We start from the raw sequence: 6,000 nt of genomic DNA on the forward strand, positions 1-6,000 counted from the left end.
AGCAGTCCCCCTGGACCCACTGTTGGGTCTGGAAAGAGAGGCTGCAGTTGATAGGTAAAAGGAAGGGGAAGGGGGGTAGGGGACTCTGACCCAGCCCTCGCCGGGCACCTCCAACAGGTGCAAGCCCCGGTAATTAGCACACCCCTTAGCACCACTGCTACACCTGTTTGTTGTAGGATGCAACAAGATGTTCAGAAATCTCACAGTCCAGGTCAAGGTTGGCACCAACAAGTCTATGATGGTCTTCTTAACAATGTTCAGCCACTTGGTACATGGTAGCACATAAATATCCACAAATCTTGGGTTGGTGTATATTACATAACAGCTGAATGAATGCTTCACTGTGATTAACCACTTAACTGATTTTCCCCTTCAAAACTGTTCATATAGCTCAGTGGTGGGCAACCAGTCAGAGACAAAGAGCCAAGAAATCTTGCTAGGTACATCAAAGAGCCGACTTCGAGCCGAATGCTCACCCGCAAAAATGGGGTGTGACCCTGTGCCTGCTAGGCCATGCCCCTGGTATAAAATACATTTAAAAAGCCAGATCGAACCTGAAATACAATGAAAAAGCCACTTCTACGTCAAATAATTGAAAAAGCCAGATCCGCATAAAATATATTGAAAAAGCCAGATTCACATAATACACTTCAGTTCCCCCATGTGTCACTCCAGCCAGCACCCGCCTGTGTCACTCCAGCCAGCCGCCTCCTGTGTCACTCCAGCCAGCTCCCTCATGTGTGTTTGGCTCCCTCAGTTCCCAGTCTATGTAGTGCTGCTGCTGCATGTCTGGCTGGAGTGCAGCAGTTTACAGATCTCTTGTGGTCACGTGACTGAGTGTTGGGAGCCACATTTGAATAAAGAAAGAGCCGCATGTGGCTCAAGAGCCACGTGTTGGCCACCACTGATATAGCTGCTTTTTTATTTATTTTTAAATTTAATCCAGTTTAAAAACTATTTTTTAAAATATTACATTATGCACATCTGCAGAATGGATCTACTCGTCAAAAACTGGGACACAGTGGGGCGGCACTGTCGCATTTGATCTAACCATGCCAGTTAAGTGGTTAAGTTACGCGGGCAATGCTTTTTCTCCCTAGTCTGGTCAGGGCTGCTTGCAACGTGGAACCACCCAGTTCTACTAATACATTAGAGCCAATGTTTGCTTGTTGTCTCCAAATGTAATCACCTATGATGGATCTAACAATTTTTATGATCATTAGAAACACAGATATTTAATTATCATAAACTAGAACTGTGAAAACCTGAAACCAATGACTCCATACGGGTCATTATAGTTAAACTATAGTGGTATACAGGATTTCAGTATGCTTTACCGATGGACACAATACCGACATGAGTTTTTATGGGTTTTTTTGTGTGTAAATGTCGATATAGGTTGACATGGACAACGTCTAAGTGTAGCGCGTGCGCACAACATGCTTTGGGCATGGTGCCTCGCTGTGCTCGGTACGCTATTATCTTCCCCCTTCAGGTCTACTGGAATGGTAAAATATGAACAAGTCTGTTTTGGGGCAAAAATTCCTTAAAAACGTATGCCGGCATTATGACATGTTGGCATTTCGAATGCCGGTATTCTGACTATGTCGCCATTTTGACATGTCGGCATTTCAAACGTCGATATTCTGATTATGTTGGCATTTTGAACATGTCATTATAATAAATGTCGGTATTGTGACCGCGTCTGTATTTTGACTCTCGGCCAATGGCTGTCGGGATTAAGACCGTCAGTAAATCAACAGCTACCTGTGTACAGAATAGTGTAAGATATATACTACAGGTTGAACTCGATGGACAAATTGTCTTTTTTCAACCTCATTAACTATGTTACTATGTTACTGTTTCACTAATGAATTACAATCTCTAAGTTACATGCATGAAATAAATTGGCAGCGCCTACATTAATACACTGTAACTTAACAAGACATGACATAACCTATTTTGGACAGTCATCTGAAAGGGCCACACAGGGTTATTTAAGAACTGAGAGGAGAGTGTCATGCAAATCTTTTTCGGTGATAGAGGGTCCCCAGCAAACATAACCTTTTTTTACCCTGCTCTTGTCACACTGTTTAATAAGCACCTTGAGATCCGTTTTGCTTTCTTAAAGAGTTAATGTCCATATTATTATTAACAATAAAAAAGAAACAACTTGAATTGATGAATTTCAACTTTCCTTTTCATGTGAATGTTAATTTTGATGGTGAAAGAAACAGGTCACACACACACAGACTAATAATCTGGAGCACACTTCCCATGTCTCCTTGCTAAAAATGACTATACCAGTTAAAACACCTTCTTTGTTGCTTAGCAACATCATGAATGCTTGCAGATAAATGCAGCATCATTAACTCTTCCTGACCAATATCCTCAACTGTTACTTGATGTGATATTGCTACTTCAGTGTTTAAATACGTGATGTTCTGCCAGGACAGCTCTGTAGTCCCGTTTTGTTAAATTCAAACAGTTTTTTGTTATTGAAAAGAAATGGCAAACAAAACATACAGTATAAGACACAAGAACATATGTAAAAATATGTGGAGAGTTCCAAAACTTAAAGCAACACGGAAAAAGGCCATACCAGGGGAAATGGTACGGGCAGCAGGGTCGGCCCGACAATCGGACGATTTTTCAGGAAATTGTAGGCAAAAATATCTGCGCTACACAAAAAAATTTTGGGTTACCAATTTTCTGCCACGTCACACTGCATTTACATATGTCCGCCCACAAGGAGGATGATGTAGTGAGAGGAAAACATAGGAAATATGGGCAGATTATTGAGAACGCACACACACTGCTCAATATCTGGAGATTGTGGCAGATATTTTTGGTCTGGGCCGATTGATCGGAAAATCGATAGTGTGTGTGTGCAACATTTTTCCAAATTATCGTTGAAACACCGACACGATCGTTCGTACACACTATACAATAAATCAGGCGATGTCCCAATTATTGGCAAATCGGCCCAATAATTGTATAGTGTCTACTGTACCTAGCTTTAGAGGCCCACTGCTACCCATACCAGCAATTCATTTTTCCCTGGGCCAACACACAAACATTTTGAGAAAAATTAGGTGACTTGCTCAGCAAAGGGAGCAGGGTGGGTCCCACTAGCTGAACAAACTGCCCCTTACCTCAGTGAGGTTGACCTTGTGTCTGTGCAGCTGCATCAGAACGTTATCTGAGCTGGACTGATAGGGAGTCTTGCTGCCTGTCAGCACTGATGATTGCAGGTGCGTACTGCCTCTAATTCACAGGACTGTGAATTCTTCCTGAATCACAGCTGTCTATGAATTACAGGCAGCTCACAGTCAGTGTAACTGGTGCTGTCAGAGTCTTCCTGGCAATGGGGTCTATTCAGACCCGAACGCAGCTGTGTTCACAGGTGATCACCAGATATTAGCTGCTAAGGGGCCACATAATTTGAAAAAGGGGACTCTCTTCTATTACATTTGAGCATTCCTACATAACATATAATTTGGGATGTGAGAGGGCATATTCAGCACGGATCGCAAAATTGGGAAAACGCAGTCCGGACGATTATCGAATGACTGCTCATGCGTAGCGTTTGCATTGCACATGCGCAACTGCAATTTGCAATTTATTCTGAGCATGCATTGTCCTTCAATGCAATCACATTTTGATTGACAGGAAGCCAGTATTTAGGGGAGGAAACGTGGCGTTTTGTGGGTGTGTTTGTCAAAATACAGGCATGCCAAGGCATTTTTCAGGTGGGTCTCTAACGTCAGTGATGACCACTACCAGCCTGTTGTATTAGCAGAATTGTGGATGACTTTGCTTGGCGCAGATTAAAAAAGTCTTAGATGTTCCGGATATTGCAAATGGTTATGTGATCCCACTGTGCATTACGATGCGATTGCAATGCGTGCAGTGGGTATTTTTTCTTTTTTTCTGGACCGCAACTATTTGAATGCATCAATTGCTTTTTAGCAGTTTTGCCATCCGTGCTGAATAAGGTCCTTAGTGCCCTACCACCCATATACAGAAACAGGATGGTATCAGGATTCTGGTGCTTGGGATGCCAGCAGTCAAAATACCGACAGCGCATCCCAACATTCAGAATCCTGAAACCAAGGTTGTAAACAGACTAGCCATAACCCGCAGCCTGACCCTAACCCCCCCCCCCCCCCTTGCCTAATCCTAACCCTCTCCAGTGGTGCCTAACCCTAACCCCCCCCTCCCTGCATCCTAACCCTATCTCTCCCTCCACAGCCTGTACCTAACCTCCCCCTTCCCCAAGTGCAGAGTGGCAGCCAGAGCCGGCCATAGGCATAGGCAAACTAGGCAATTGCCTAGGGCATTTCATATGCCTAGGGGCATCAGCAGCTTCTGCTGATTAAAATGATATGCAGCATGCCTATATTCTGTGTGTAGCATTTCATATGCAGATACAGCCACAGTCTAACACAGTATATAGGCATGCTGCATATCATTTTAATCAGCAGAAGCTGCTTGTGCATCCTAACCACATAGCAATGCAAATAAGATGCACTTTTATAAAAAAAAAAAGGTGTGCCCGACGTTAGCATTGAGGCAATATTTATGAGGACACATCTGTAGCCAAGCAGAGGCAGAGGTCACAGTGTTAGTGGCAGTGTGAGTGCTGTGTGGATGTGAGTGGGTTGGTTGTGCAGTAGTGTTCGGAATATGTGTAAGGAGCATTGGCCCTCATTCCGAGTTGTTCGCTCGCAAGGCGATTTTAGCAGTATTGCACACGCTAAGCCGCCGCCTACTGGGAGTGAATCTTAGCTTCTTAAAATTGCGAACGAAAGATTCGCAATATTGCGATTACACATCTCGTAGCAGTTTCAGAGTAGCTTCAGACTTACTCGGCATCTGCGATCAGTTCAGTGCTTATCGTTCCTGGTTTGACGTCACAAACACACCCAGCGTTCGCCCAGACACTCCTCCGTTTCTCCGGCCACTCCTGCGTTTTTTCCGGAAACGGTAGCGTTTTTTCCCACACGCCCATAAAACGGCCTGTTTCCGCCCAGTAACACCCATTTCCTGTCAATCACATTACGATCGCCGGAGCGAAGAAAAAGCCGTGAGTAAAAATACTATCTTCATTGCAAAATTACTTGGCGCAGTCGCAGTGCGGACATTACGCATGCGCACTAAGCGGAAAATCACTGCGATGCGATGAAATTTACCGAGCGAACGGCTCGGAATGAGGGCCATTATGTGTGTCATGTAAAAATGCATTAATAATGTGCAACATATGTGTAAGGGGCACTATGGGGTAAATTTACTAACATTCGTAATTTTCCGATTGAGGTCAAAGTTCAATCACGAATGACATCGAAAGTGTAAATATGCAACTTTTTGAATTGATTACGACTAATTTACTAAGCTGCCGTATTCTGCATTTTCGGTTTTTCCGATGTCGATGTCATTCGTTTTTTTAGGCAGTGTTTTACGTGAGTGACTTGTAAAACACTGCCGACTTTAATACAATGAATCTCGGACGGATCTGAGAGATCCGTGCTGGGCTTCATTGTGCACAATGTTAAATAAAAAAAAAAATGTTTAAACTATTAAAAAAAATTGCGTGGGGTCCCCCCTCCTAAGCCAAACCAGCCTCGGGCTCTTTGAGCCGGTCCTGGTTGCAAAAATATGGGGAAAAAAATTGACAGGGGGTCCCCCATATTTAAACAACCAGCACCGGGCTCTGCGCCTGGTCCTGGTTCCAAAAATACGGGGGACAAAAAGCGTAGGGGTCCCCCGTATTTTTGAAACCTGCACCGGGCTCCACTAGCTGGACAGATAATGCCACAGCCGGGGGTCACTTTTATACAGCGCCCTGCGGCCGTGGCATTAAATACCCAACTAGTCACCCCTGGCCGGGGTACCCTGGAGGAGTGGGAACCCCTTCAATCAAGGGGTCCCCCCCCTCCAGCCACCCAAGGGCCAGGGGTGAAGCCCGAGGCTGTCCCCCCCATCCAATGGGCTGCGGAT

The 6,000-nt window shown here is 44.5% G+C and overlaps 1 long non-coding RNA gene across 1 annotated transcript in view; it reads right to left on the reverse strand.

Annotated features, from left to right (window-relative positions):
- Window positions 1-3,288, reverse strand: part of LOC134935427 (uncharacterized) — a 29,536-nt gene extending 26,248 nt beyond the window's left edge. The window contains exon 1 of the long non-coding RNA XR_010180131.1: window positions 3,156-3,288. This is a non-coding gene — a long non-coding RNA (uncharacterized LOC134935427). The remainder of the gene's footprint in view (window positions 1-3,155) is intronic.
- Window positions 3,289-6,000: the final 2,712 nt, after the last annotated feature.

This window comes from Pseudophryne corroboree, chromosome 6 (assembly GCF_028390025.1).
Source record: "Pseudophryne corroboree isolate aPseCor3 chromosome 6, aPseCor3.hap2, whole genome shotgun sequence".
Classification (NCBI taxonomy): domain Eukaryota; kingdom Metazoa; phylum Chordata; class Amphibia; order Anura; family Myobatrachidae; genus Pseudophryne; species Pseudophryne corroboree.